Raw genomic sequence first — 27,983 nt, 5'->3', positions numbered from 1 at the left:
TCAGAGAGTGTCAGAGAGTGTCAGAGAGTGTTAGAGAGTTTCAGAGAGTGTCAGAGAGTGTCAGAGAGTGATCGTGAGTGTCAGAGAGTGATAGAGAGTGATAGAGAGAGATAGAGAATGTCAGAGAGTGTCTGAGAGTGTCAGAGAGTGTCTGAGAGTGTCAGAGAGTGTCAGAGAGTGATAGAGAGTGATAGAGAGTGTCAGAGAGTGTCTAAGAGTGTCAGAGAGTGTCAGAGAGTGATAGAGAGTGTCAGAGAGTGTCAGAGAGTGATAGAGAGTGATAGAGAGAGTCAGAGAGTGTCAGAGAGTGTCAGAGAGTGATAGTGAGTGTCAGAGAGTGTCAGAGAGTGTCAGAGAGTGACAGAGAGTGATAGAGTGTGTCTGAGAGTGTCAGAGAGTGTCAGAGAGTGATAGAGAGTGATAGAGAGTGTCAGAGAGTGTCAGAGAGTGTCAGAGAGTGATAGTGAGTGTCTGAGAGTGTCAGAGAGTGTCAGAGAGTGACAGAGAGTGATAGAGTGTGTCTGAGAGTGTCAGAGAGTGTCAGAGAGTGATAGAGAGTGATAGAGAGTGATAGAGAGTGTCAGAGAGTGTCAGAGAGTGTCAGAGAGTGATAGTAAGTGTCTGAGAGTGTCAGAGAGTGTCAGAGAGTGACAGAGAGTGATAGCGTGTGTCTGAGAGTGTCAGAGAGTGTCAGAGAGTGATAGAGAGTGATAGAGAGTGATAGAGAGTGTCAGAGAGTGTCAGAGAGTGATAGTGAGTGTCTGAGAGTGTCAGAGAGTGTCAGAGAGTGACAGAGAGTGATAGAGTGTGTCTGAGAGTGTCAGAGAGTGTCAGAGAGTGATAGAGAGTGATAGAGAGTGACTGAGAGTGTCAGAGAGTGTCAGAGAGTGATAGAGAGTGATAGAGAGTGTCAGAGAGTGTCTGAGAGTGTCTGAGAGTGTCAGAGAGTGTCAGAGACTGTCAGAGAGTGATAGTGAGTGTCTGAGAGTGTCAGAGAGTGTCAGAGAGTGATAGTGAGTGTCTGAGAGTGTCAGAGAGTGTCAGAGAGTGATAGTGAGTGTCTGAGAGTGTCAGAGAGTGTCAGAGAGTGTCAGAGAGTGATAGTGAGTGTCTGAGAGTGTCAGAGAGTGTCAGGGAGTGATAGAGAGTGATAGAGAGTGTCAGAGAGTGTCAGAGAGTGTCAGAGAGTGATAGTGCGTGTCTGAGAGTGTCAGAGAGTGTCAGAGAGTGTCAGAGAGTGATAGAGAGTGTCAGAGAGTGTCAGAGAGTGTCAGAGAGTGATAGTGAGTGTCTGAGAGTGTCAGAGAGTGTCAGAGAGTGTCAGAGAGTGATAGTGCGTGTCTGAGAGTGTCAGAGAGTGTCAGAGAGTGTCAGAGAGTGATAGAGAGTGTCAGAGAGTGTCAGAGAGTGTCAGAGAGTGATAGTGAGTGTCTGAGAGTGTCAGAGAGTGTCAGAGAGTGTCAGAGAGTGATAGTGAGTGTCTGAGAGTGTCAGAGAGTGTCAGAGAGTGATAGTGAGTGTCTGAGAGTGTCAGAGAGTGTCAGAGAGTGATAGAGAGTGATAGAGAGTGTCTGAGAGTGTCAGAGAGTGTCAGAGAGTGATAGAGAGTGATAGAGAGTGTCAGAGAGTGTCAGAGAGTGTCAGAGAGTGATATAGAGTGTCAGGGAGTGTCAGAGAGTGTCAGAGAGTGATAGTGAGTGTCTGAGAGTGTCAGAGAGTGTCAGAGAGTGATAGAGAGTGATAGAGAGTGTCAGAGAGTGTCAGAGAGTGTCAGAGAGTGATAGCGAGTGTCTGAGAGGGTCAGAGATTGTCAGAGAGTGTCTGAGAGTGTCAGAGAGTGATAGTGAGTGTCAGAGAGTGTCAGAGAGTGTCAGAGAGTGATAGTGAGTGTCTGAGAGTGTCAGAGAGTGTCAGAGAGTGATAGAGAGTGATAGAGAGTGTCAGAGAGTGTCAGAGAGTGTCAGAGAGTGATAGCGAGTGTCTGAGAGGGTCAGAGATTGTCAGAGAGTGTCTGAGAGTGTCAGAGAGTGATAGTGAGTGTCAGAGAGTGTCAGAGAGTGATAGTGAGTGTCTGAGAGTGTCAGAGAGTGTCAGAGAGTGATAGAGAGTGTCAGAGAGTGTCAGAGAGTGTCTGAGAGTGTCAGAGAGTGATAGTGAGTGTCTGAGAGTGTCAGAGAGTGTCAGAGAGTGATAGAGAGTGATAGAGAGTGTCAGAGAGTGTCAGAGAGTGTCAGAGAGTGATAGTGAGTGTCTGAGAGTGTCAGAGAGTGTCAGAGAGTGATAGAGAGTGTCAGAGAGTGTCAGAGAGTGTCAGAGAGTGTCAGAGAGTGATAGTGAGTGTCTGAGAGTGTCAGAGATGGTCAGAGAGTGTCTGAGAGTGTCAGAGAGTGATATAGAGTGTCAGGGAGTGTCAGAGAGTGTCAGAGAGTGATAGAGAGTGATAGAGAGTTTCAGAGAGTGTCAGAGAGTGTCTGAGAGTGTCTGAGAGTGATAGAGAGTGATAGAGAGTGTCAGAGAGTGTCAGAGAGTGTCAGAGAGTGATAGTGTGTGTCTGAGAGTGTCAGAGAGTGTCAGAGAGTGATAGTGAGTGTCTGAGAGTGTCAGAGAGTGTCAGAGAGTGATAGAGAGTGATAGAGAGTGTCAGAGAGTAACAGAGAGTGATAGAGAGTTTCAGAGAGTGTCAGAGAGTGTCAGAGAGTGATAGTGAGTGTCTGAGAGCGTCAGAGAGTGATAGGGAGTGTCAGAGAGTGATAGTGAGTGTCTGAGAGTGTCAGAGAGTGTCAGAGAGTGACAGAGAGAGATAGAGTGTGTCTGAGAGTGTCAGAGAGTGTCAGAGAGTGATAGAGAGTGATAGAGAGTGATAGGGAGTGTCAGAGAGTGTCAGAGAGGGTCAGAGAGTGATAGTGAGTGTCTGAGAGTGTCAGAGAGTGTCAGAGAGTGACAGAGAGTGATAGAGTGTGTCTGAGAGTGTCAGAGAGTGTCAGAGAGTGATAGAGAGTGATAGAGAGTGATAGAGAGTGTCAGAGAGTGTCAGAGAGTGTCAGAGAGTGATAGTGAGTGTCTGAGAGTGTCAGAGAGTGTCAGAGAGTGACAGAGAGTGATAGAGTGTGTCTGAGAGTGTCAGAGAGTGTCAGAGAGTGATAGAGAGTGATAGAGAGTGATAGAGAGTGTCAGAGAGTGTCAGAGAGTGTCAGAGAGTGATAGTAAGTGTCTGAGAGTGTCAGAGAGTGTCAGAGAGTGACAGAGAGTGATAGCGTGTGTCTGAGAGTGTCAGAGAGTGTCAGAGAGTGATAGAGAGTGATAGAGAGTGATAGAGAGTGTCAGAGAGTGTCAGAGAGTGATAGTGAGTGTCTGAGAGTGTCAGAGAGTGTCAGAGAGTGACAGAGAGTGATAGAGTGTGTCTGAGAGTGTCAGAGAGTGTCAGAGAGTGATAGAGAGTGATAGAGAGTGACTGAGAGTGTCAGAGAGTGTCAGAGAGTGATAGAGAGTGATAGAGAGTGTCAGAGAGTGTCAGAGAGTGTCAGAGAGTGTTAGAGAGTTTCAGAGAGTGTCAGAGAGTGTCAGAGAGTGATCGTGAGTGTCAGAGAGTGATAGAGAGTGATAGAGAGAGATAGAGAATGTCAGAGAGTGTCTGAGAGTGTCAGAGAGTGTCTGAGAGTGTCAGAGAGTGTCAGAGAGTGATAGAGAGTGATAGAGAGTGTCAGAGAGTGTCTAAGAGTGTCAGAGAGTGTCAGAGAGTGATAGAGAGTGTCAGAGAGTGTCAGAGAGTGATAGAGAGTGATAGAGAGTGTCAGAGAGTGTCAGAGAGTGTCAGAGAGTGATAGTGAGTGTCAGAGAGTGTCAGAGAGTGTCAGAGAGTGACAGAGAGTGATAGAGTGTGTCTGAGAGTGTCAGAGAGTGTCAGAGAGTGATAGAGAGTGATAGAGAGTGTCAGAGAGTGTCAGAGAGTGTCAGAGAGTGATAGTGAGTGTCTGAGAGTGTCAGAGAGTGTCAGAGAGTGACAAAGAGTGATAGAGTGTGTCTGAGAGTGTCAGAGAGTGTCAGAGAGTGATAGAGAGTGATAGAGAGTGATAGAGAGTGTCAGAGAGTGTCAGAGAGTGTCAGAGAGTGATAGTAAGTGTCTGAGAGTGTCAGAGAGTGTCAGAGAGTGACAGAGAGTGATAGCGTGTGTCTGAGAGTGTCAGAGAGTGTCAGAGAGTGATAGAGAGTGATAGAGAGTGATAGAGAGTGTCAGAGAGTGTCAGAGAGTGATAGTGAGTGTCTGAGAGTGTCAGAGAGTGTCAGAGAGTGACAGAGAGTGATAGAGTGTGTCTGAGAGTGTCAGAGAGTGTCAGAGAGTGATAGAGAGTGATAGAGAGTGACTGAGAGTGTCAGAGAGTGTCAGAGAGTGATAGAGAGTGATAGAGAGTGTCAGAGAGTGTCTGAGAGTGTCTGAGAGTGTCAGAGAGTGTCAGAGACTGTCAGAGAGTGATAGTGAGTGTCTGAGAGTGTCAGAGAGTGTCAGAGAGTGATAGTGAGTGTCTGAGAGTGTCAGAGAGTGTCAGAGAGTGTCAGAGAGTGATAGTGAGTGTCTGAGAGTGTCAGAGAGTGTCAGAGAGTGTCAGAGAGTGATAGTGAGTGTCTGAGAGTGTCAGAGAGAGTCAGGGAGTGAAAGAGAGTGATAGAGAGTGTCAGAGAGTGTCAGAGAGTGTCAGAGAGTGATAGTGCGTGTCTGAGAGTGTCAGAGAGTGTCAGAGAGTGTCAGAGAGTGATAGAGAGTGTCAGAGAGTGTCAGAGAGTGTCAGAGAGTGATAGTGAGTGTCTGAGAGTGTCAGAGAGTGTCAGAGAGTGTCAGAGAGTGATAGTGAGTGTCTGAGAGTGTCAGAGAGTGTCAGAGAGTGATAGTGAGTGTCTGAGAGTGTCAGAGAGTGTCAGAGAGTGATAGAGAGTGATAGAGAGTGTCGGAGAGTGTCAGAGAGTGTCAGAGAGTGTCAGAGAGTGTCAGAGATTGTCAGAGAGTGTCTGAGAGTGTCAGAGAGTGATAGTGAGTGTCTGAGAGTGTCAGAGAGTGTCAGAGAGTGGTAGAGAGTGATAGAGAGTGTCAGAGAGTGTCAGAGAGGGTCATAGAGTGATAGTGAGTGTCAGAGAGTGTCAGAGAGTGATAGAGAGTGATAGAGAGTGTCAGAGAGTGTCAGAGAGTGTCAGAGAATGATAGTGAGAGTCTGAGATTGATAGTGAGTGTCTGAGAGTGTCAGAGCGTGTCAGAGAGTGATAGAGAGTGATAGAGAGTGTCAGAGAGTGTCAGAGAGTGTCAGAGAGTGATAGAGAGTGTCAGAGAGTGTCAGAGAGTGTCTGAGAGCGTCTGAGAGTGTCAGAGAGTGTCAGAGAGTGATAGAGAGTGTCAGAGAGTGTCAGAGAGTGATAGAGAGTGATAGAGTGTGTCAGAGAGTGTCAGAGAGTGTCAGAGAGTGATAGTGAGTGTCTGAGAGTGATAGTGAGTGTCAGAGAGTGTCAGAGAGTGATAGTGAGTGTCTGAGAGTGTCAGAGAGTTTCAGAGAGTGTCTGAGAGTGTCAGAGAGTGATAGTGAGTGTCTGAGAGTGTCAGCGAGTGTCAGAGAGTGATAGAGAGTGATAGAGAGTGTCAGAGAGTGTCAGAGACTGTCACAGAGTGATAGTGAGTGTCTGAGAATGTCAGAGAGTGTCAGAGAGTGATAGAGAGTGATACAGAGTGTCAGAGAGTGTCAGAGAGTGTCAGAGAGTGATAGTGAGTGTCAGAGAGTGTCTGAGAGTGTCAGAGAGTGATCGTGAGTGTCAGAGAGTGATAGAGAGTGATAGAGAGAGATAGAGAATGTCAGAGAGTGTCTGAGAGTGTCAGAGAGTGATAGAGAGTGATAGAGAGTGTCAGAGAGTGATAGAGAGTGTCTGAGAGTGTCAGAGAGTGATAGAGAGTGATAGAGAGTGTCAGAGAGTGTCTGAGAGTGTCAGAGAGTGTCAGAGAGTGATAGAGAGTGTCAGAGAGTGTCAGAGAGTGATAGAGAGTGATAGAGAGTGTCAGAAAGTGTCAGAGAGTGATAGTGAGTGTCAGAGAGTGATAGAGAGTGATAGAGAGAGATAGAGAATGTCAGAGAGTGTCTGAGAGTGTCAGAGAGTGATAGAGAGTGATAGAGAGTGTCAGAGAGTGTCTGAGAGTGTCAGAGAGTGTCAGAGAGTGATAGAGAGTGTCAGAGAGTGATAGAGAGTGTCTGAGAGTGTCAGAGAGTGATAGAGAGTGATAGAGAGTGTCAGAGAGTGTCTGAGAGTGTCAGAGAGGGTCAGAGAGTGATAGTGAGTGTCTGAGAGTGATAGTGAGTGTCAGAGAGTGTCAGAGAGTGATAGTGAGTGTCTGAGAGTGTCAGAGAGTTTCAGAGAGTGTCTGAGAGTGTCAGAGAGTGATAGTGAGTGTCTGAGAGTGTCAGCGAGTGTCAGAGAGTGATAGAGAGTGATAGAGAGTGTCAGAGAGTGTCAGAGACTGTCACAGAGTGATATTGAGTGTCAGAGAGTGTCAGAGAGTGATAGTGAGTGTCTGAGAGTGTCAGAGAGTTTCAGAGAGTGTCTGAGAGTGTCAGAGAGTGATAGTGAGTGTCTGAGAGTGTCAGCGAGTGTCAGAGAGTGATAGAGAGTGATAGAGAGTGTCAGAGAGTGTCAGAGACTGTCACAGAGTGATAGTGAGTGTCTGAGAGTGTCAGAGAGTGTCAGAGAGTGATAGAGAGTGATAGAGAGTGTCAGAGAGTGTCAGAGAGTGTCAGAGAGTGATAGTGAGTGTCAGAGAGTGTCTGAGAGTGTCAGAGAGTGATCGTGAGTGTCAGAGAGTGATAGAGAGTGATAGAGAGAGATAGAGAATGTCAGAGAGTGTCTGAGAGTGTCAGAGAGTGATAGAGAGTGATAGAGAGTGTCAGAGAGTGATAGAGAGTGTCAGAGAGTGATAGAGAGTGTCTGAGAGTGTCAGAGAGTGATAGAGAGTGATAGAGAGTGTCAGAGAGTGTCTGAGAGTGTCAGAGAGTGTCAGAGAGTGATAGACAGTGTCAGAGAGTGTCAGAGAGTGATAGAGAGTGATAGAGAGTGTCAGAGAGTGTCAGAGAGTGTCAGAGAGTGTCAGAGAGTGATAGTGAGTGTCAGAGAGTGATAGAGAGTGATAGAGAGAGATAGAGAATGTCAGAGAGTGTCTGAGAGTGTCAGAGAGTGATAGAGAGTGATAGAGAGTGTCAGAGAGTGTCTGAGAGTGTCAGAGAGTGTCAGAGAGTGATAGAGAGTGTCAGAGAGTGATAGAGAGTGTCTGAGAGTGTCAGAGAGTGATAGAGAGTGATAGAGAGTGTCAGAGAGTGTCTGAGAGTGTCAGAGAGTGTCAGAGAGTGATAGAGAGTGTGAGAGAGTGTCAGAGAGTGATAGAGAGTGATAGAGAGTGTCAGAGAGTGTCAGAGAGTTATAGCGAGTGTCTGAGAGGGTCAGAGATTGTCAGAGAGTGTCTGAGAGTGATAGAGAGTGATAGAGAGTGTCAGAGAGTGTCAGAGAGTGTCAGAGAGTGATAGTGAGTGATAGAGTGTGTCAGAGAGTGTCAGAGAGTGTCAGAGAGTGATAGTGAGTGTCTGAGAGTGATAGTGAGTGTCAGAGAGTGTCAGAGAGTGATAGTGAGTGTCTGAGAGTGTCAGAGAGTTTCAGAGAGTGTCTGAGAGTGATAGAGAGTGATAGAGAGTGTCAGAGAGTGTCAGAGACTGTCACAGAGTGATAGTGAGTGTCTGAGAATGTCAGAGAGTGTCAGAGAGTGATAGAGAGTGATAGAGAGTGTCAGAGAGTGTCAGAGAGTGTCAGAGAGTGATAGTGAGTGTCAGAGAGTGTCTGAGAGTGTCAGAGAGTGATCGTGAGTGTCAGAGAGTGATAGAGAGTGATAGAGAGAGATAGAGAATGTCAGAGAGTGTCTGAGAGTGTCAGAGAGTGATAGAGAGTGATAGAGAGTGTCAGAGAGTGATAGAGAGTGTCTGAGAGTGTCAGAGAGTGATAGAGAGTGATAGAGAGTGTCAGAGAGTGTCTGAGAGTGTCAGAGAGTGTCAGAGAGTGATAGAGAGTGTCAGAGAGTGTCAGAGAGTGATAGAGAGTGATAGAGAGTGTCAGAGAGTGTCAGAGAGTGATAGTGAGTGTCAGAGAGTGATAGAGAGTGATAGAGAGAGATAGAGAATGTCAGAGAGTGTCTGAGAGTGTCAGAGAGTGATAGAGAGTGATAGAGAGTGTCAGAGAGTGTCTGAGAGTGTCAGAGAGTGTCAGAGAGTGATAGAGAGTGTCAGAGAGTGATAGAGAGTGTCTGAGAGTGTCAGAGAGTGATAGAGAGTGATAGAGAGTGTCAGAGAGTGTCTGAGAGTGTCAGAGAGTGTCAGAGAGTGAAAGTGAGTGTCTGAGAGTGATAGTGAGTGTCAGAGAGTGTCAGAGAGTGATAGTGAGTGTCAGAGAGTGTCAGAGAGTGATAGAGAGTGTCAGAGAGTGTCAGAGAGTGTCAGAGAGTGATAGTGAGTGTCAGAGAGTGTCTGAGAGTGTCAGAGAGTGATCGTGAGTGTCAGAGAGTGATAGAGAGTGATAGAGAGAGATAGAGAATGTCAGAGAGTGTCTGAGAGTGTCAGAGAGTGATAGAGAGTGATAGAGAGTGTCAGAGAGTGATAGAGAGTGTCTGAGAGTGTCAGAGAGTGATAGAGAGTGATAGAGAGTGTCAGAGAGTCTCTGAGAGTGTCAGAGAGTGTCAGAGAGTGATAGAGAGTGTCAGAGAGTGTCAGAGAGTGATAGAGAGTGATAGAGAGTGTCAGAGAGTGTCAGAGAGTGATAGTGAGTGTCAGAGAGTGATAGAGAGTGATAGAGAGAGATAGAGAATGTCAGAGAGTGTCTGAGAGTGTCAGAGAGTGATAGAGAGTGATAGAGAGTGTCAGAGAGTGTCTGAGAGTGTCAGAGAGTGTCAGAGAGTGATAGAGAGTGTCAGAGAGTGATAGAGAGTGTCTGAGAGTGTCAGAGAGTGATAGAGAGTGATAGAGAGTGTCAGAGAGTGTCTGAGAGTGTCAGAGAGTGTCAGAGAGTGAAAGTGAGTGTCTGAGAGTGATAGTGAGTGTCAGAGAGTGTCAGAGAGTGATAGTGAGTGTCTGAGAGTGTCAGAGAGTTTCAGAGAGTGTCTGAGAGTGTCAGAGAGTGATAGAGAGTGATAGAGAGTGTCAGAGAGTGTCAGAGACTGTCACAGAGTGATAGTGAGTGTCAGAGAGTGTCAGAGAGTGATAGTGAGTGTCTGAGAGTGTCAGAGAGTTTCAGAGAGTGTCTGAGAGTGTCAGAGAGTGATAGTGAGTGTCTGAGAGTGTCAGCGAGTGTCAGAGAGTGATAGAGAGTGATAGAGAGTGTCTGAGAGGGTCAGAGACTGTCACAGAGTGATAGTGAGTGTCAGAGAGTGCCAGAGAGTGTCAGAGAGTGATAGAGAGTGATAGAGATTGTCAGAGAGTGTCAGAGAGTGTCAGAGAGTGATAGTGAGTGTCAGAGAGTGTCTGAGAGTGTCAGAGAGTGATCGTGAGTGTCAGAGAGTGATAGAGAGTGATAGAGAGAGATAGAGAATGTCAGAGAGTGTCTGAGAGTGTCAGAGAGTGATAGAGAGTGATAGAGAGTGTCAGAGAGTGATAGAGAGTGTCAGAGAGTGATAGAGAGTGTCTGAGAGTGTCAGAGAGTGATAGAGAGTGATAGAGAGTGTCAGAGAGTGTCTGAGAGTGTCAGAGAGTGTCAGAGAGTGATAGAGAGTGTCAGAGAGTGTCAGAGAGTGATAGAGAGTGATAGAGAGTGTCAGAGAGTGTCAGAGTGTCAGAGAGTGGCAGAGAGTGATAGTGAGTGTCAGAGAGTGATAGAGAGTGATAGAGAGAGATAGAGAATGTCAGAGAGTGTCTGAGAGTGTCAGAGAGTGATAGAGAGTGATAGAGAGTGTCAGAGAGTGTCTGAGAGTGTCAGAGAGTGTCAGAGAGTGATAGAGAGTGTCAGAGAGTGATAGAGAGTGTCTGAGAGTTTCAGAGAGTGATATAGAGTGATAGAGAGTGTCAGAGAGTGTCTGAGAGTGTCAGAGAGTGTCAGAGAGTGATAGAGAGTGTGAGAGAGTGTCAGAGAGTGATAGAGAGTGATAGAGAGTGTCAGAGAGTGTCAGAGAGTGATAGCGAGTGTCTGAGAGGGTCAGAGATTGTCAGAGAGTGTCTGAGAGTGATAGAGAGTGATAGAGAGTGTCAGAGAGTGTCAGAGAGTGTCAGAGAGTGATAGTGAGTGTCTGAGAGTGTCAGAGAGTGTCAGAGAGTGATAGTGATTGTCTGAGAGTGTCAGAGAGTGTCAGAGAGTGATAGAGAGTGATAGAGAGTGTCAGAGAGTGTCAGAGAGTGTCAGAGAGTGATAGTGGGTGTCTGAGAGTGTCAGAGTTTGATAGAGAGTTTCAGAGAGTGTCAGAGAGTGATAGGGAGTGATAGAGAGTGTCAGAGAGTGTCTGAGAGTGTCAGCGAGTGATAGTGAGTGTCTGAGAGTGTCAGAGAGTGTCAGAGAGTGACAGAGAGTGATAGAGTGTGTCTGAGAGTGTCAGAGAGTGATAGAGAGTGATAGAGAGTGATAGAGAGTGTCAGAGAGTGTCAGAGAGTGTCAGAGAGTGATAGTGAGTGTCTGAGAGTGTCAGAGAGTGTCAGAGAGTGACAGAGAGTGATAGAGTGTGTCTGAGAGTGTCAGAGAGTGATAGAGAGTGATAGAGAGTGATAGGAGTGTCAGAGAGTGTCAGAGAGTGTCAGAGAGTGATAGTGAGTGTCTGAGAGTGTCAGAGAGTGTCAGAGAGTGACAGAGAGTGATAGAGTGTGTCTGAGAGTGTCAGAGAGTGTCAGAGAGTGATAGAGAGTGATAGAGAGTGACTGAGACTGTCAGAGAGTGTCAGAGAGTGATAGAGAGTGATAGAGAGTGTCAGAGAGTGTCAGAGAGTGTCAGAGAGTGTTAGAGAGTTTCAGAGAGTGTCAGAGAGTGTCTGAGAGTGTCAGAGAGTGATCGTGAGTGTCAGAGAGTGATAGAGAGTGATAGAGAGAGATAGAGAATGTCAGAGAGTGTCTGAGAGTGTCAGAGAGTGATAGAGAGTGTCTGAGAGTGTCAGAGAGTGATAGAGAGTGATAGAGAGTGTCAGAGAGTGTCTGAGAGTGTCAGAGAGTGTCAGAGAGTGAAAGAGAGTGTCAGAGAGTGTCAGAGAGTGATAGAGTGTGATAGAGAGTGTCAGAGAGTGTCAGAGAGTGTCAGAGAGTGATAGTGAGTGTCAGAGAGTGATAGAGAGTGATAGAGAGAGATAGAGAATGTCAGAGAGTGTCTGAGTGTGTCAGAGAGTGATAGAGAGTGATAGAGAGTGTCAGAGAGTGTCAGAGAGTGATAGAGAGTGTCAGAGAGTGATAGAGAGTGTCTGAGAGTGTCAGAGAGTGATAGAGAGTGATAGAGAGTGTCAGAGAGTGTCTGAGAGTGTCAGAGAGTGTCAGAGAGTGATAGAGAGTGTCAGAGAGTGTCAGAGAGTGATAGAGAGTGATAGAGAGTGTCAGAGAGTGTCAGAGAGTGATAGCGAGTGTCTGAGAGGGTCAGAGATTGTCAGAGAGTGTCTGAGAGTGTCAGAGAGTGATAGTGAGTGTCTGAGAGTGTCTGAGAGTGTCAGAGAGTGTCAGAGAGTGTCAGAGAGTGATATAGAGTGTCAGGGAGTGTCAGAGAGTGTCAGAGAGTGATAGTGAGTGTCTGAGAGTGTCAGAGAGTGTCAGAGAGTGATAGAGAGTGATAGAGAGTGTCAGAGAGTGTCAGAGAGTGTCAGAGAGTGATATAGAGTGTCAGGGAGTGTCAGAGAGTGTCAGAGAGTGATAGTGAGTGTCTGAGAGTGTCAGAGAGTGTCAGAGAGTGATAGAGAGTGATAGAGAGTGTCAGAGAGTGTCAGAGAGTGTCAGAGAGTGATAGCGAGTGTCTGAGAGGGTCAGAGATTGTCAGAGAGTGTCAGAGAGTGTCAGAGAGTGATAGTGAGTGTCTGAGAGTGTCAGAGAGTGTCAGAGAGTGATAGAGAGTGTCAGAGAGTGTAAGAGAGTGTCAGAGAGTGTCAGAGAGTGATAGTGAGTGTCAGAGATGGTCAGAGAGTGTCTGAGAGTGTCAGAGAGTGATATAGAGTGTCAGGGAGTTTCAGAGAGTGTCAGAGAGTGTCAGAGAGTGTCAGAGAGTGTCAGAGAGTGATAGTGAGTGTCTGAGAGTGTCAGAGAGTGTCAGAGAGTGATAGCGAGTGTCTGAGAGTGTCAGAGATGGTCAGAGAGTGTCTGAGAGTGTCAGAGAGTGATATAGAGTGTCAGGGAGTGTCAGAGAGTGTCAGAGAGTGATAGAGAGTGATAGAGAGTTTCAGAGAGTGTCAGAGAGTGTCTGAGAGTGTCTGAGAGTGATAGAGAGTGATAGAGAGTGTCAGAGAGTGTCAGAGAGTGTCAGAGAGTGATAGTGAGTGTCAGAGAGTGTCTGAGAGTGTCAGAGAGTGATATAGAGTGTCAGGGAGTGTCAGAGAGTGTCAGAGAGTGATAGAGAGTGATAGAGAGTTTCAGAGAGTGTCAGAGAGTGTCTGAGAGTGTCTGAGAGTGATAGAGAGTGATAGAGAGTGTCAGAGAGTGTCAGAGAGTGTCAGAGAGTGATAGTGAGTGTCTGAGAGTGTCTGAGAGTGTCTGAGAGTGTCAGAGAGTGATAGTGAGTGTCTGAGAGTGTCAGAGAGTGTCAGAGAGTGATAGAGAGTGATAGAGAGTGTCAGAGAGTGTCAGAGAGTGTCAGAGAGTGATATAGAGTGTCAGGGAGTGTCAGAGAGTGTCAGAGAGTGATAGTGAGTGTCTGAGAGTGTCAGAGAGTGATAGTGAGTGTCTGAGAGTGTCAGAGAGTGTCAGAGAGTGATAGAGAGTGATAGAGAGTGTCAGAGAGTGTCAGAGAGTGTCAGAGAGTGATATAGAGTGTCAGGGAGTGTCAGAGAGTGTCAGAGAGTGATAGTGAGTGTCTGAGAGTGTCAGAGAGTGTCAGAGAGTGATAGAGAGTGATAGAGAGTGTCAGAGAGTGTCAGAGAGTGTCAGAGAGTGATAGCGAGTGTCTGAGAGGGTCAGAGATTGTCAGAGAGTGTCTGAGAGTGTCAGAGAGTGATAGTGAGTGTCTGAGAGTGTCAGAGAGTGTCAGAGAGTGATAGAGAGTGATAGAGAGTGTCAGAGAGTGTCAGAGAGTGTCAGAGAGTGATAGCGAGTGTCTGAGAGGGTCAGAGATTGTCAGAGAGTGTCTGAGAGTGTCAGAGAGTGATAGTGAGTGTCTGAGAGTGTCAGAGAGTGTCAGAGAGTGATAGAGAGTGATAGAGAGTGTCAGAGAGTGTCAGAGAGTGTCAGAGAGTGTCAGAGAGTGTCAGAGAGTGATAGCGAGTGTCTGAGAGGGTCAGAGATTGTCAGAGAGTGTCTGAGAGTGTCAGAGAGTGATAGTGAGTGTCTGAGAGGGTCAGAGATTGTCAGAGAGTGTCTGAGAGTGTCAGAGAGTGATAGTGAGTGTCTGAGAGTGTCAGAGAGTGTCAGAGAGTGATAGTGAGTGTCTGAGAGTGTCAGAGAGTGTCAGAGAGTGATAGAGAGTGATAGAGAGTGTCAGAGAGTGTCAGAGAGTGTCAGAGAGTGATAGTGAGTGTCTGAGAGTGTCAGAGAGTGTCAGAGAGGGATAGCGAGTGTCTGAGAGTGTCAGAGATGGTCAGAGAGTGTCTGAGAGTGTCAGAGAGTGATATAGAGTGTCAGGGAGTGTCAGAGAGTGTCAGAGAGTGATAGAGAGTGATAGAGAGTTTCAGAGAGTTTCAGAGAGTGTCAGAGAGTGTCAGAGAGTGTCAGAGAGTGTCAGAGAGTGATAGTGAGTGTCTGAGAGTGTCAGAGAGTGTCAGAGAGTGATAGCGAGTGTCTGAGAGTGTCAGAGATGGTCAGAGAGTGTCTGAGAGTGTCAGAGAGTGATATAGAGTGTCAGGGAGTGTCAGAGAGTGATAGAGAGTGATAGAGAGTTTCAGAGAGTGTCAGAGAGTGATAGTGAGTGTCTGAGAGTGTCAGAGAGTGATAGTGAGTGTCTGAGAGTGTCAGAGAGTGTCAGAGAGTGATAGAGAGTGATAGAGAGTGTCAGAGAGTGTCAGAGAGTGTCAGAGAGTGATATAGAGTGTCAGGGAGTGTCAGAGAGTGTCAGAGAGTGATAGTGAGTGTCTGAGAGTGTCAGAGAGTGTCAGAGAGTGATAGAGAGTGATAGAGAGTGTCAGAGAGTGTCAGAGAGTGTCAGAGAGTGATAGCGAGTGTCTGAGAGGGTCAGAGATTGTCAGAGAGTGTCTGAGAGTGTCAGAGAGTGATAGTGAGTGTCTGAGAGTGTCAGAGAGTGATATAGAGTGTCAGGGAGTGTCAGAGAGTGATAGAGAGTGATAGAGAGTTTCAGAGAGTGTCAGAGAGTGATAGTGAGTGTCTGAGAGTGTCAGAGAGTGATAGTGAGTGTCTGAGAGTGTCAGAGAGTGTCAGAGAGTGATAGAGAGTGATAGAGAGTGTCAGAGAGTGTCAGAGAGTGTCAGAGAGTGATATAGAGTGTCAGGGAGTGTCAGAGAGTGTCAGAGAGTGATAGTGAGTGTCTGAGAGTGTCAGAGAGTGTCAGAGAGTGATAGAGAGTGATAGAGAGTGTCAGAGAGTGTCAGAGAGTGTCAGAGAGTGATAGCGAGTGTCTGAGAGGGTCAGAGATTGTCAGAGAGTGTCTGAGAGTGTCAGAGAGTGATAGTGAGTGTCTGAGAGTGTCAGAGAGTGTCAGAGAGTGATAGAGAGTGATAGAGAGTGTCAGAGAGTGTCAGAGAGTGTCAGAGAGTGATAGCGAGTGTCTGAGAGGGTCAGAGATTGTCAGAGAGTGTCTGAGAGTGTCAGAGAGTGATAGTGAGTGTCTGAGAGTGTCAGAGAGTGTCAGAGAGTGATAGAGAGTGATAGAGAGTGTCAGAGAGTGTCAGAGAGTGTCAGAGAGTGTCAGAGAGTGTCAGAGAGTGATAGCGAGTGTCTGAGAGGGTCAGAGATTGTCAGAGAGTGTCTGAGAGTGTCAGAGAGTGATAGTGAGTGTCTGAGAGGGTCAGAGATTGTCAGAGAGTGTCTGAGAGTGTCAGAGAGTGATAGTGAGTGTCTGAGAGTGTCAGAGAGTGTCAGAGAGTGATAGTGAGTGTCTGAGAGTGTCAGAGAGTGTCAGAGAGTGATAGAGAGTGATAGAGAGTGTCAGAGAGTGTCAGAGAGTGTCAGAGAGTGATAGTGAGTGTCTGAGAGTGTCAGAGAGTGTCAGAGAGTGATAGTGAGTGTCTGAGAGTGTCAGAGAGTGATATAGAGTGTCAGGGAGTGTCAGAGAGTGATAGAGAGTGATAGAGAGTTTCAGAGAGTGTCAGAGAGTGATAGTGAGTGTCTGAGAGTGTCAGAGAGTGATAGTGAGTGTCTGAGAGTGTCAGAGAGTGTCAGAGAGTGATAGAGAGTGATAGAGAGTGTCAGAGAGTGTCAGAGAGTGTCAGAGAGTGATATAGAGTGTCAGGGAGTGTCAGAGAGTGTCAGAGAGTGATAGTGAGTGTCTGAGAGTGTCAGAGAGTGTCAGAGAGTGATAGAGAGTGATAGAGAGTGTCAGAGAGTGTCAGAGAGTGTCAGAGAGTGATAGCGAGTGTCTGAGAGGGTCAGAGATTGTCAGAGAGTGTCTGAGAGTGTCAGAGAGTGATAGTGAGTGTCTGAGAGTGTCAGAGAGTGATAGTGAGTGTCTGAGAGTGTCAGAGAGTGTCAGAGAGTGATAGAGAGTGATAGAGAGTGTCAGAGAGTGTCAGAGAGTGTCAGAGAGTGATAGCGAGTGTCTGAGAGGGTCAGAGATTGTCAGAGAGTGTCTGAGAGTGTCAGAGAGTGATAGTGAGTGTCTGAGAGTGTCAGAGAGTGTCAGAGAGTGATAGAGAGTGATAGAGAGTGTCAGAGAGTGTCAGAGAGTGTCAGAGAGTGTCAGAGAGTGTCAGAGAGTGATAGCGAGTGTCTGAGAGGGTCAGAGATTGTCAGAGAGTGTCTGAGAGTGTCAGAGAGTGATAGTGAGTGTCTGAGAGGGTCAGAGATTGTCAGAGAGTGTCTGAGAGTGTCAGAGAGTGATAGTGAGTGTCTGAGAGTGTCAGAGAGTGTCAGAGAGTGATAGTGAGTGTCTGAGAGTGTCAGAGAGTGTCAGAGAGTGATAGAGAGTGATAGAGAGTGTCAGAGAGTGTCAGAGAGTGTCAGAGAGTGATAGTGAGTGTCTGAGAGTGTCAGAGAGTGTCAGAGAGTGATAGCGAGTGTCTGAGAGTGTCAGAGATGGTCAGAGAGTGTCTGAGAGTGTCAGAGAGTGATATAGAGTGTCAGGGAGTGTCAGAGAGTGTCAGAGAGTGATAGAGAGTGATAGAGAGTTTCAGAGAGTTTCAGAGAGTGTCAGAGAGTGTCAGAGAGTGTCAGAGAGTGTCAGAGAGTGATAGTGAGTGTCTGAGAGTGTCAGAGAGTGTCAGAGAGTGATAGCGAGTGTCTGAGAGTGTCAGAGATGGTCAGAGAGTGTCTGAGAGTGTCAGAGAGTGATATAGAGTGTCAGGGAGTGTCAGAGAGTGATAGAGAGTGATAGAGAGTTTCAGAGAGTGTCAGAGAGTGATAGTGAGTGTCTGAGAGTGTCAGAGAGTGATAGTGAGTGTCTGAGAGTGTCAGAGAGTGTCAGAGAGTGATAGAGAGTGATAGAGAGTGTCAGAGAGTGTCAGAGAGTGTCAGAGAGTGATATAGAGTGTCAGGGAGTGTCAGAGAGTGTCAGAGAGTGATAGTGAGTGTCTGAGAGTGTCAGAGAGTGTCAGAGAGTGATAGAGAGTGATAGAGAGTGTCAGAGAGTGTCAGAGAGTGTCAGAGAGTGATAGCGAGTGTCTGAGAGGGTCAGAGATTGTCAGAGAGTGTCTGAGAGTGTCAGAGAGTGATAGTGAGTGTCTGAGAGTGTCAGAGAGTGTCAGAGAGTGATAGAGAGTGATAGAGAGTGTCAGAGAGTGTCAGAGAGTGTCAGAGAGTGATAGCGAGTGTCTGAGAGGGTCAGAGATTGTCAGAGAGTGTCTGAGAGTGTCAGAGAGTGATAGTGAGTGTCTGAGAGTGTCAGAGAGTGTCAGAGAGTGATAGAGAGTGATAGAGAGTGTCAGAGAGTGTCAGAGAGTGTCAGAGAGTGTCAGAGAGTGTCAGAGAGTGATAGCGAGTGTCTGAGAGGGTCAGAGATTGTCAGAGAGTGTCTGAGAGTGTCAGAGAGTGATAGTGAGTGTCTGAGAGGGTCAGAGATTGTCAGAGAGTGTCTGAGAGTGTCAGAGAGTGATAGTGAGTGTCTGAGAGTGTCAGAGAGTGTCAGAGAGTGATAGTGAGTGTCTGAGAGTGTCAGAGAGTGTCAGAGAGTGATAGAGAGTGATAGAGAGTGTCAGAGAGTGTCAGAGAGTGTCAGAGAGTGTCAGAGAGTGTCAGAGAGTGATAGCGAGTATCTGAGAGGGTCAGAGATTGTCAGAGAGTGTCTGAGAGTGTCAGAGAGTGATAGTGAGTGTCTGAGAGGGTCAGAGATTGTCAGAGAGTGTCTGAGAGTGTCAGAGAGTGATAGTGAGTGTCTGAGAGTGTCAGAGAGTGTCAGAGAGTGATAGTGAGTGTCTGAGAGTGTCAGAGAGTGTCAGAGAGTGATAGAGAGTGATAGAGAGTGTCAGAGAGTGTCAGAGAGTGTCAGAGAGTGTCAGAGAGTGTCAGAGAGTGATAGCGAGTGTCTGAGAGGGTCAGAGATTGTCAGAGAGTGTCTGAGAGTGTCAGAGAGTGATAGTGAGTGTCTGAGAGGGTCAGAGATTGTCAGAGAGTGTCTGAGAGTGTCAGAGAGTGATAGTGAGTGTCTGAGAGTGTCAGAGAGTGTCAGAGAGTGATAGTGAGTGTCTGAGAGTGTCAGAGAGTGTCAGAGAGTGATAGAGAGTGATAGAGAGTGTCAGAGAGTGTCAGAGAGTGTCAGAGAGTGTCAGAGAGTGTCAGAGAGTGATAGCGAGTGTCTGAGAGGGTCAGAGATTGTCAGAGAGTGTCTGAGAGTGTCAGAGAGTGATAGTGAGTGTCTGAGAGGGTCAGAGATTGTCAGAGAGTGTCTGAGAGTGTCAGAGAGTGATAGTGAGTGTCTGAGAGTGTCAGAGAGTGTCAGAGAGTGATAGTGAGTGTCTGAGAGTGTCAGAGAGTGTCAGAGAGTGATAGAGAGTGATAGAGAGTGTCAGAGAGTGTCAGAGAGTGTCAGAGAGTGATAGTGAGTGTCTGAGAGTGTCAGAGAGTGTCAGAGAGTGATAGCGAGTGTCTGAGAGTGTCAGAGATGGTCAGAGAGTGTCTGAGAGTGTCAGAGAGTGATATAGAGTGTCAGGGAGTGTCAGAGAGTGTCAGAGAGTGATAGAGAGTGATAGAGAGTTTCAGAGAGTTTCAGAGAGTGTCAGAGAGTGTCAGAGAGTGTCAGAGAGTGTCAGAGAGTGATAGTGAGTGTCTGAGAGTGTCAGAGAGTGTCAGAGAGTGATAGCGAGTGTCTGAGAGTGTCAGAGAGTGTCAGAGAGTGATAGTGAGTGACTGAGAGTGTCAGAGAGTGTCAGAGAGTGATAGAGAGTGATAGAGAGTGTCAGAGAGTAACAGAGAGTGATAGAGAGTTTCAGAGAGTGTCAGAGAGTGTCAGAGAGTGATAGTGAGTGTCTGAGAGTGTCAGAGAGTGATAGGGAGTGTCAGAGAGTGATAGTGAGTGTCTGAGAGTGTCAGAGAGTGTCAGAGAGTGACAGAGAGAGATAGAGAGTGTCTGAGAGTGTAAGAGAGTGTCAGAGAGTGATAGAGAGTGATAGAGAGTGATAGGGAGTGTCAGAGAGTGTCAGAGAGGGTCAGAGAGTGATCGTGAGTGTCTGAGAGTGTCAGAGAGTGTCAGAGAGTGACAGAGAGTGATAGAGTGTGTCTGAGAGTGTCAGAGAGTGTCAGAGAGTGATAGAGAGTGATAGAGAGTGATAGAGAGTGTCAGAGAGTGTCAGAGAGTGTCAGAGAGTGATAGTGAGTGTCTGAGAGTGTCAGAGAGTGTCAGAGAGTGACAGAGAGTGATAGAGTGTGTCTGAGAGTGTCAGAGAGTGTCAGAGAGTGATAGAGAGTGATAGAGAGTGATAGAGAGTGTCAGAGAGTGTCAGAGAGTGTCAGAGAGTGATAGTAAGTGTCTGAGAGTGTCAGAGAGTGTCAGAGAGTGACAGAGAGTGATAGCGTGTGTCTGAGAGTGTCAGAGAGTGTCAGAGAGTGATAGAGAGTGATAGAGAGTGATAGAGAGTGTCAGAGAGTGTCAGAGAGTGATAGTGAGTGTCTGAGAGTGTCAGAGAGTGTCAGAGAGTGACAGAGAGTGATAGAGTGTGTCTGAGAGTGTCAGAGAGTGTCAGAGAGTGATAGAGAGTGATAGAGAGTGACTGAGAGTGTCAGAGAGTGTCAGAGAGTGATAGAGAGTGATAGAGAGTGTCAGAGAGTGTCAGAGAGTGTCAGAGAGTGTTAGAGAGTTTCAGAGAGTGTCAGAGAGTGTCAGAGAGTGATCGTGAGTGTCAGAGAGTGATAGAGAGTGATAGAGAGAGATAGAGAATGTCAGAGAGTGTCTGAGAGTGTCAGAGAGTGTCTGAGAGTGTCAGAGAGTGTCAGAGAGTGATAGAGAGTGATAGAGAGTGTCAGAGAGTGTCTAAGAGTGTCAGAGAGTGTCAGAGAGTGATAGAGAGTGTCAGAGAGTGTCAGAGAGTGATAGAGAGTGATAGAGAGTGTCAGAGAGTGTCAGAGAGTGTCAGAGAGTGTCAGAGAGTGATAGTGAGTGTCAGAGAGTGTCAGAGAGTGTCAGAGAGTGACAGAGAGTGATAGAGTGTGTCTGAGAGTGTCAGAGAGTGTCAGAGAGTGATAGAGAGTGATAGAGAGTGATAGAGAGTGTCAGAGAGTGTCAGAGAGTGACAGAGAGTGATAGAGTGTGTCTGAGAGTGTCAGAGAGTGTCAGAGAGTGATAGAGAGTGATAGAGAGTGTCAGAGAGTGTCAGAGAGTGTCAGAGAGTGTTAGAGAGTTTCAGAAAGTGTCAGAGAGTGTCAGAGAGTGATCGTGAGTGTCAGAGAGTGATAGAGAGTGATAGAGAGAGATAGAGAATGTCAGAGAGTGTCTGAGAGTGTCAGAGAGTGTCTGAGAGTGTCAGAGAGTGTCAGAGAGTGATAGAGAGTGATAGAGAGTGTCAGAGAGTGTCTAAGAGTGTCAGAGAGTGTCAGAGAGTGATAGAGAGTGTCAGAGAGTGTCAGAGAGTGATAGAGAGTGATAGAGAGTGTCAGAGAGTGTCAGAGAGTGTCAGAGAGTGTCAGAGAGTGATAGTGAGTGTCAGAGAGTGTCAGAGAGTGTCAGAGAGTGACAGAGAGTGATAGAGTGTGTCTGAGAGTGTCAGAGAGTGTCAGAGAGTGATAGAGAGTGATAGAGAGTGATAGAGAGTGTCAGAGAGTGTCAGAGAGTGTCAGAGAGTGATAGTGAGTGTCTGAGAGTGTCAGAGAGTGTCAGAGAGTGACAGAGAGTGATAGAGTGTGTCTGAGAGTGTCAGAGAGTGTCAGAGAGTGATAGAGAGTGATAGAGAGTGATAGAGAGTGTAAGAGAGTGTCAGAGAGTGTCAGAGAGTGATAGTAAGTGTCTGAGAGTGTCAGAGAGTGTCAGAGAGTGACAGAGAGTGATAGCGTGTGTCTGAGAGTGTCAGAGAGTGTCAGAGAGTGATAGAGAGTGATAGAGAGTGATAGAGAGTGTCAGAGAGTGTCAGAGAGTGATAGTGAGTGTCTGAGAGTGTCAGAGAGTGTCAGAGAGTGATAGAGAGTGATAGAGAGTGACTGAGAGTGTCAGAGAGTGTCAGAGAGTGATAGAGAGTGATAGAGAGTGTCAGAGAGTGTCAGAGAGTGTCAGAGAGTGTTAGAGAGTTTCAGAGAGTGTCAGAGAGTGTCAGAGAATGATCGTGAGTGTCAGAGAGTGATAGAGAGTGATAGAGAGAGATAGAGAATGTCAGAGAGTGTCTGAGAGTGTCAGAGAGTGTCTGAGAGTGTCAGAGAGTGTCAGAGAGTGATAGAGAGTGATAGAGAGTGTCAGAGAGTGTCTAAGAGTGTCAGAGAGTGTCAGAGAGTGATAGAGAGTGTCAGAGAGTGTCAGAGAGTGATAGAGAGTGATAGAGAGAGTCAGAGAGTGTCAGAGAGTGTCAGAGAGTGATAGTGAGTGTCAGAGAGTGATAGAGAGTGATAGAGAGAGATAGAGAATGTTAGAGAGTGTCTGAGAGTGTCAGAGAGTGATAGAGAGTGATAGAGAGTGTCAGAGAGTGTCTGAGAGTGTCAGAGAGTGTCAGAGAGTGATAGAGAGTGTCAGAGAGTGATAGAGAGTGTCTGAGAGTGTCAGAGAGTGATAGAGATTGATAGAGAGTGTCAGAGAGTGTCTGAGAGAGTCAGAGAGTGTCAGAGAGTGATAGAGAGTGTCAGAGAGTGTCAGAGAGTGATAGAGAGTGATAGCGTGTGTCTGAGAGTGTCAGAGAGTGTCAGAGAGTGATAGAGAGTGATAGAGAGTGATAGAGAGTGTCAGAGAGTGTCAGAGAGTGATAGTGAGTGTCAGAGAGTGTCAGAGAGTGATAGAGAGTGTCAGAGAGTGATAGAGAGTGTCTGAGAGTGTCAGAGAGTGATAGAGATTGATAGAGAGTGTCAGAGAGTGTCTGAGAGAGTCAGAGAGTGTCAGAGAGTGATAGAGAGTGTCAGAGAGTGTCAGAGAGTGATAGAGAGTGATAGCGTGTGTCTGAGAGTGTCAGAGAGTGTCAGAGAGTGATAGAGAGTGATAGAGAGTGATAGAGAGTGTCAGAGAGTGTCAGAGAGTGATAGTGAGTGTCTGAGAGTGTCAGAGAGTGTCAGAGAGTGACAGAGAGTGATAGAGTGTGTCTGAGAGTGTCAGAGAGTGTCAGAGAGTGATAGAGAGTGATAGAGAGTGACTGAGAGTGTCAGAGAGTGTCAGAGAGTGATAGAGAGTGATAGAGAGTGTCAGAGAGTGTCAGAGAGTGTCAGAGAGTGTTAGAGAGTTTCAGAGAGTGTCAGAGAGTGTCAGAGAATGATCGTGAGTGTCAGAGAGTGATAGAGAGTGATAGAGAGAGATAGAGAATGTCAGAGAGTGTCTGAGAGTGTCAGAGAGTGTCTGAGAGTGTCAGAGAGTGTCAGAGAGTGATAGAGAGTGATAGAGAGTGTCAGAGAGTGTCTAAGAGTGTCAGAGAGTGTCAGAGAGTGATAGAGAGTGTCAGAGAGTGTCAGAGAGTGATAGAGAGTGATAGAGAGTGTCAGAGAGTGTCAGAGAGTGTCAGAGAGTGATAGTGAGTGTCAGAGAGTGATAGAGAGTGATAGAGAGAGATAGAGAATGTTAGAGAGTGTCTGAGAGTGTCAGAGAGTGATAGAGAGTGATAGAGAGTGTCAGAGAGTGTCTGAGAGTGTCAGAGAGTGTCAGAGAGTGATAGAGAGTGTCAGAGAGTGATAGAGAGTGTCTGAGAGTGTCAGAGAGTGATAGAGAGTGATAGAGAGTGTCAGAGAGTGTCTGAGAGTGTCAGAGAGTGTCAGAGAGTGATAGAGAGTGTCAGAGAGTGTCAGAGAGTGATAGAGAGTGATAGAGAGTGTCAGAGAGTGTCAGAGAGTGATAGCGAGTGTCTGAGAGGGTCAGAGATTGTCAGAGAGTGTCTGAGAGTGTCAGAGAGTGATAGTGAGTGTCAGAGAGTGTCAGAGAGTGTCAGAGAGTGATATAGAGTGATAGAGAGTGTCAGAGAGTGTCAGAGAGTGATAGAGAGAGATAGAGAGTGTCTGAGAGTGTCTGAGAGTGTCAGAGAGTGATAGAGAGTGATAGAGAGTGTCAGAGAGTGTCTGAGAGTGTCAGAGAGTGTCAGAGAGTGATAGAGAGTGTCAGAGAGTGATAGAGAGTGTCTGAGAGTGTCAGAGAGAGATAGAGAGTGATAGAGAGTGTCAGAGAGTGTCTGAGAGTGTCAGAGAGTGTCAGAGAGTGATAGAGAGTGTCAGAGAGTGTCAGAGAGTGATAGAGAGTGATAGAGAGTGTCAGAGAGTGTCAGAGAGTGATAGCGAGTGTCTGAGAGGGTCAGAGATTGTCAGAGAGTGTCTGAGAGTGTCAGAGAGTGATAGTGAGTGTCAGAGAGTGTCAGAGGGTGTCAGAGAGTGATATAGAGTGATAGAGAGTGTCAGAGAGTGTCAGAGAGTGTCAGAGAGTGATAGTGAGTGTCTGAGAGTGTCAGAGAGTGTCAGAGAGTGATATAGAGTGATAGAGAGTGTCAGAGAGTGTCAGAGAGTGTCAGAGAGTGTCAGAGGGTGTCAGAGAGTGATATAGAGTGATAGAGAGTGTCAGAGAGTGTCAGAGAGTGTCAGAGAGTGATAGTGAGTGTCTGAGAGTGTCAGAGAGTGTCAGAGAGTGATATAGAGTGATAGAGAGTGTCAGAGAGTGTCAGAGAGTGTCAGAGAGTGATAGTGAGTGTCTGAGAGTGTCAGAGATTGTCAGAGAGTGATATAGAGTGATAGAGAGTGTCAGAGAGTGTCAGAGAGTGTCAGAGAGTGATAGTGAATGTCTGAGAGTGTCAGAGAGTGTCAGAGAGTGATAGAGAGTGATAGAGAGTGTCAGAGAGTGTCAGAGAGTGTCAGAGAGTGTCAGAGAGTGATAGCGAGTGTCTGAGAGGGTCAGAGATTGTCAGAGAGTGTCAGAGAGTGTCAGAGAGTGATAGTGAGTGTCAGAGAGTGTCAGAGAGTGTCAGAGAGTGATATAGAGTGATAGAGAGTGTCAGAGAGTGTCAGAGAGTGTCAGAGAGTGATAGTGAGTGTCTGAGAGTGTCAGAGAGTGTCAGAGAGTGTTATAGAGTGATAGAGAGTGTCAGAGAGTGTCAGAGAGTGTCAGAGAGTGATAGTGAGTGTCTGAGAGTGTCAGAGAGTGTCAGAGAGTGATATAGAGTGATAGAGAGTGTCAGAGAGTGTCAGAGAGTGTCAGAGAGTGATAGTGAGTGTCTGAGAGTGTCAGAGAGTGTCAGAGAGTGATATAGAGTGATAGAGAGTGTCAGAGAGTGTCAGAGAGTGTCAGAGAGTGATAGTGAGTGTCTGAGAGTGTCAGAGAGTGTCAGAGAGTGATATAGAGTGATAGAGAGTGTCAGAGAGTGTCAGAGAGTGTCAGAGAGTGATAGTGAGTGTCTGAGAGTGTCAGAGAGTGTCAGAGAGTGATATAGAGTGATAGAGAGTGTCAGAGAGTGTCAGAGAGTGTCAGAGAGTGATAGTGAGTGTCTGACAGTGTCAGAGAGTGTCAGAGAGTGATAGAGAGTGATAGAGAGTGTCAGAGAGTGTCAGAGAGTGTCAGAGAGCGTCAGAGAGTGATAGTGAGTGTCTGAGAGTGTCAGAGAGTGTCAGAGAGTGATAGCGAGTGTCTGAGAGTGTCAGAGAGTGTCAGAGAGTGATATAGAGTGTCAGGGAGTGTCAGAGAGTGTCAGAGAGTGATAGAGAGTGATAGAGAGTTTCAGAGAGTTTCAGAGAGTGTCTGAGAGTGTCAGAAAGTGATAGAGTGTGATAGAGAGTGTCAGAGAGTGTCAGAGAGTGATAGAGAGTGATAGAGAGTTTCAGAGAGTGTCAGAGAGTGTCTGAGAGTGTCTGAGAGTGATAGAGAGTGATAGAGAGTGTCAGAGAGTGTCAGAGAGTGATAGTGAGTGTCTGAGAGTGTCAGAGAGTGTCAGAGAGTGACAGAGAGAGATAGAGTGTGTCTGAGAGTGTCAGAGAGTGTCAGAGAGTGATAGAGAGTGATAGAGAGTGTCAGAGAGTGTCAGAGAGTGACAGAGAGAGATAGAGTGTGTCTGAGAGTGTCAGAGAGTGTCAGAGAGTGATAGAGAGAGATAGAGTGTGTCTGAGAGTGTCAGAGAGTGTCAGAGAGTGATAGAGAGTGATAGAGAGTGTCAGAGAGTGTCAGAGAGTGTCAGAGAGTGATAGTGAGTGTCTGAGAGTGTCAGAGAGTGTCTGAGAGTGTCAGAGAGTGTCAGAGAGTGACAGAGAGTGATAGAGTGTGTCTGAGAGTGTCAGAGAGAGTCAGAGAGTGATAGAGAGTGATAGAGGGTGTCAGAGAGTGTCAGAGAGTGACAGAGAGTGATAGAGTGTGTCTGAGAGTGTCAGAGAGAGTCAGAGAGTGATAGAGAGTGATAGAGGGTGTCAGAGAGTGTCAGAGAGTGATAGTGAGTGTCTGAGAGTGTCAGAGAGTGTCAGAGAGTGACAGAGAGTGATAGAGTGTGTCTGAGAGTGTCAGAGAGTGTCAGAGAGTGTCAGAGAGTGATCGAGAGTGATAGAGAGTGATAGAGAGTGTCAGAGAGTGTCAGAGAGTGATAGAGAGTGATAGAGAGTGTCAGAGAGTGTCAGAGAGTGATAGTGAGTGTCAGAGAGTGATAGAGAGTGATAGAGACAGATAGAGAATGTCAGAGAGTGTCTGAGAGTGTCAGAGAGTGATAGAGAGTGATAGAGAGTGTCAGAGAGTGTCTGAGAGTGTCAGAGAGTGTCAGAGAGTGATAGAGAGTGTCAGAGAGTGATAGAGAGTGTCTGAGAGTGTCAGAGAGTGATAGAGAGTGATAGAGAGTGTCAGAGAGTGTCTGAGAGTGTCAGAGAGTGTCAGAGAGTGATAGAGAGTGTCAGAGAGTGTCAGAGAGTGATAGAGAGTGATAGAGAGTGTCAGAGAGTGTCAGAGAGTGATAGCGAGTGTCTGAGAGGGTCAGAGATTGTCAGAGAGTGTCTGAGAGTGTCAGAGAGTGATAGTGAGTGTCAGAGAGTGTCAGAGAGTGTCAGAGAGTGATATAGAGTGATAGAGAGTGTCAGAGAGTGTCAGAGAGTGTCAGAGAGTGATAGTGAGTGTCTGAGAGTGTCAGAGAGTGTCAGAGAGTGATATAGAGTGATAGAGAGTGTCAGAGAGTGTCAGAGAGTGTCAGAGAGTGATAGTGAGTGTCTGAGAGTGTCAGAGAGTGTCAGAGAGTGATATAGAGTGATAGAGAGTGTCAGAGAGTGTCAGAGAGTGATAGTGAGTGTCTGAGAGTGTCAGAGAGTGTCTGAGAGTGTCAGAGAGTGTCAGAGAGTGATATAGAGTGATAGAGAGTGTCAGAGAGTGTCAGAGAGTGTCAGAGAGTGATAGTGAGTGTCTGAGAGTGTCAGAGAGTGTCAGAGAGTGATATAGAGTGATAGAGAGTGTCAGAGAGTGTCAGAGAGTGATAGTGAGTGTCTGAGAGTGTCAGAGAGTGTCAGAGAGTGTCTGAGAGTGTCAGAGAGTGATAGTGAGTGTCAGAGAGTGTCAGAGAGTGATATAGAGTGATAGAGAGTGTCAGAGAGTGTCAGAGAGTGTCAGAGAGTGATAGTGAGTGTCTGAGAGTGTCAGAGAGTGTCAGAGAGTGATATAGAGTGATAGAGAGTGTCAGAGAGTGTCAGAGAGTGTCAGAGAGTGATAGTGAGTGTCTGAGAGTGTCAGAGAGTGTCAGAGAGTGTTATAGAGTGATAGAGAGTGTCAGAGAGTGTCAGAGAGTGTCAGAGAGTGATAGTGAGTGTCTGAGAGTGTCAGAGAGTGTCAGAGAGTGTTATAGAGTGATAGAGAGTGTCAGAGAGTGTCAGAGAGTGATAGTGAGTGTCTGAGAGTGTCAGAGAGTGTCAGAGAGTGATATAGAGTGATAGAGAGTGTCAGAGAGTGTCAGATAGTGTCAGAGAGTGATAGTGAGTGTCTGAGAGTGTCAGAGAGTGTCAGAGAGTGATATAGAGTGTCTGAGAGTGTCTGAGAGTGTCAGAGAGTGTCAGAGAGTGATAGCGAGTGTCTGAGAGTGTCAGAGAGTGTCAGAGAGTGATATAGAGTGTCAGAGAGTGTCAGAGAGTGATAGAGAGTGATAGAGAGTTTCAGAGAGTTTCAGAGAGTGTCTGAGAGTGTCAGAAAGTGATAGAGTGTGATAGAGAGTGTCAGAGAGTGTCAGAGAGTGATAGAGAGTGATAGAGAGTTTCAGAGAGTGTCAGAGAGTGTCTGAGAGTGTCTGAGAGTGATAGAGAGTGATAGAGAGTGTCAGAGAGTGTCAGAGAGTGTCAGAGAGTGATATAGAGTGTCAGAGAGTGTCAGAGAGTGATAGAGAGTGATAGAGAGTTTCAGAGACTTTCAGAGAGTGTCTGAGAGTGTCAGAAAGTGATAGAGTGTGATAGAGAGTGTCAGAGAGTGTCAGAGAGTGATAGAGAGTGATAGAGAGTGATAGAGAGTTTCAGAGAGTGTCAGAGAGTGTCTGAGAGTGTCTGAGAGTGATAGAGAGTGATAGAGAGTGTCAGAGAGTGTCAGAGAGTGTCAGAGAGTGATAGTGAGTGTCTGAGAGTGTCAGAGAGTGTCAGAGAGTGACAGAGAGAGATAGAGAGTGTCTGAGAGTGTCAGAGAGTGTCAGAGAGTGATAGAGAGTGATAGAGAGTGATAGAGAGTGTCAGAGAGTGTCAGAGAGTGTCAGAGAGTGATAGTGAGTGTCTGAGAGTGTCAGAGAGTGACAGAGAGAGATAGAGAGTGTCTGAGAGTGTCAGAGAGTGTCAGAGAGTGATAGAGAGTGATAGAGAGTGATAGAGAGTGTCAGAGAGTGTCAGAGAGTGTCAGAGAGTGATAGTGAGTGTCTGAGAGTGTCAGAGAGTGTCTGAGAGAGTCAGAGAGTGTCAGAGAGTGACAGAGAGTGATAGAGTGTGTCTGAGAGTGTCAGAGAGAGTCAGAGAGTGATAGAGAGTGATAGAGAGTGATAGAGGGTGTCAGAGAGTGTCAGAGAGTGTCAGAGAGTGATAGTGAGTGTCTGAGAGTGTCAGAGAGTGTCAGAGAGTGACAGAGAGTGATAGAGTGTGTCTGAGAGTGTCAGAGAGTGTCAGAGAGTGATAGAGAGTGATAGAGAGTGATAGAGAGTGTCAGAG

This window comes from Heterodontus francisci, chromosome 16 (assembly GCF_036365525.1).
Source record: "Heterodontus francisci isolate sHetFra1 chromosome 16, sHetFra1.hap1, whole genome shotgun sequence".
NCBI lineage: Eukaryota > Metazoa > Chordata > Chondrichthyes > Heterodontiformes > Heterodontidae > Heterodontus > Heterodontus francisci.
Note: the sequence above shows the minus strand (reverse complement) of the source record.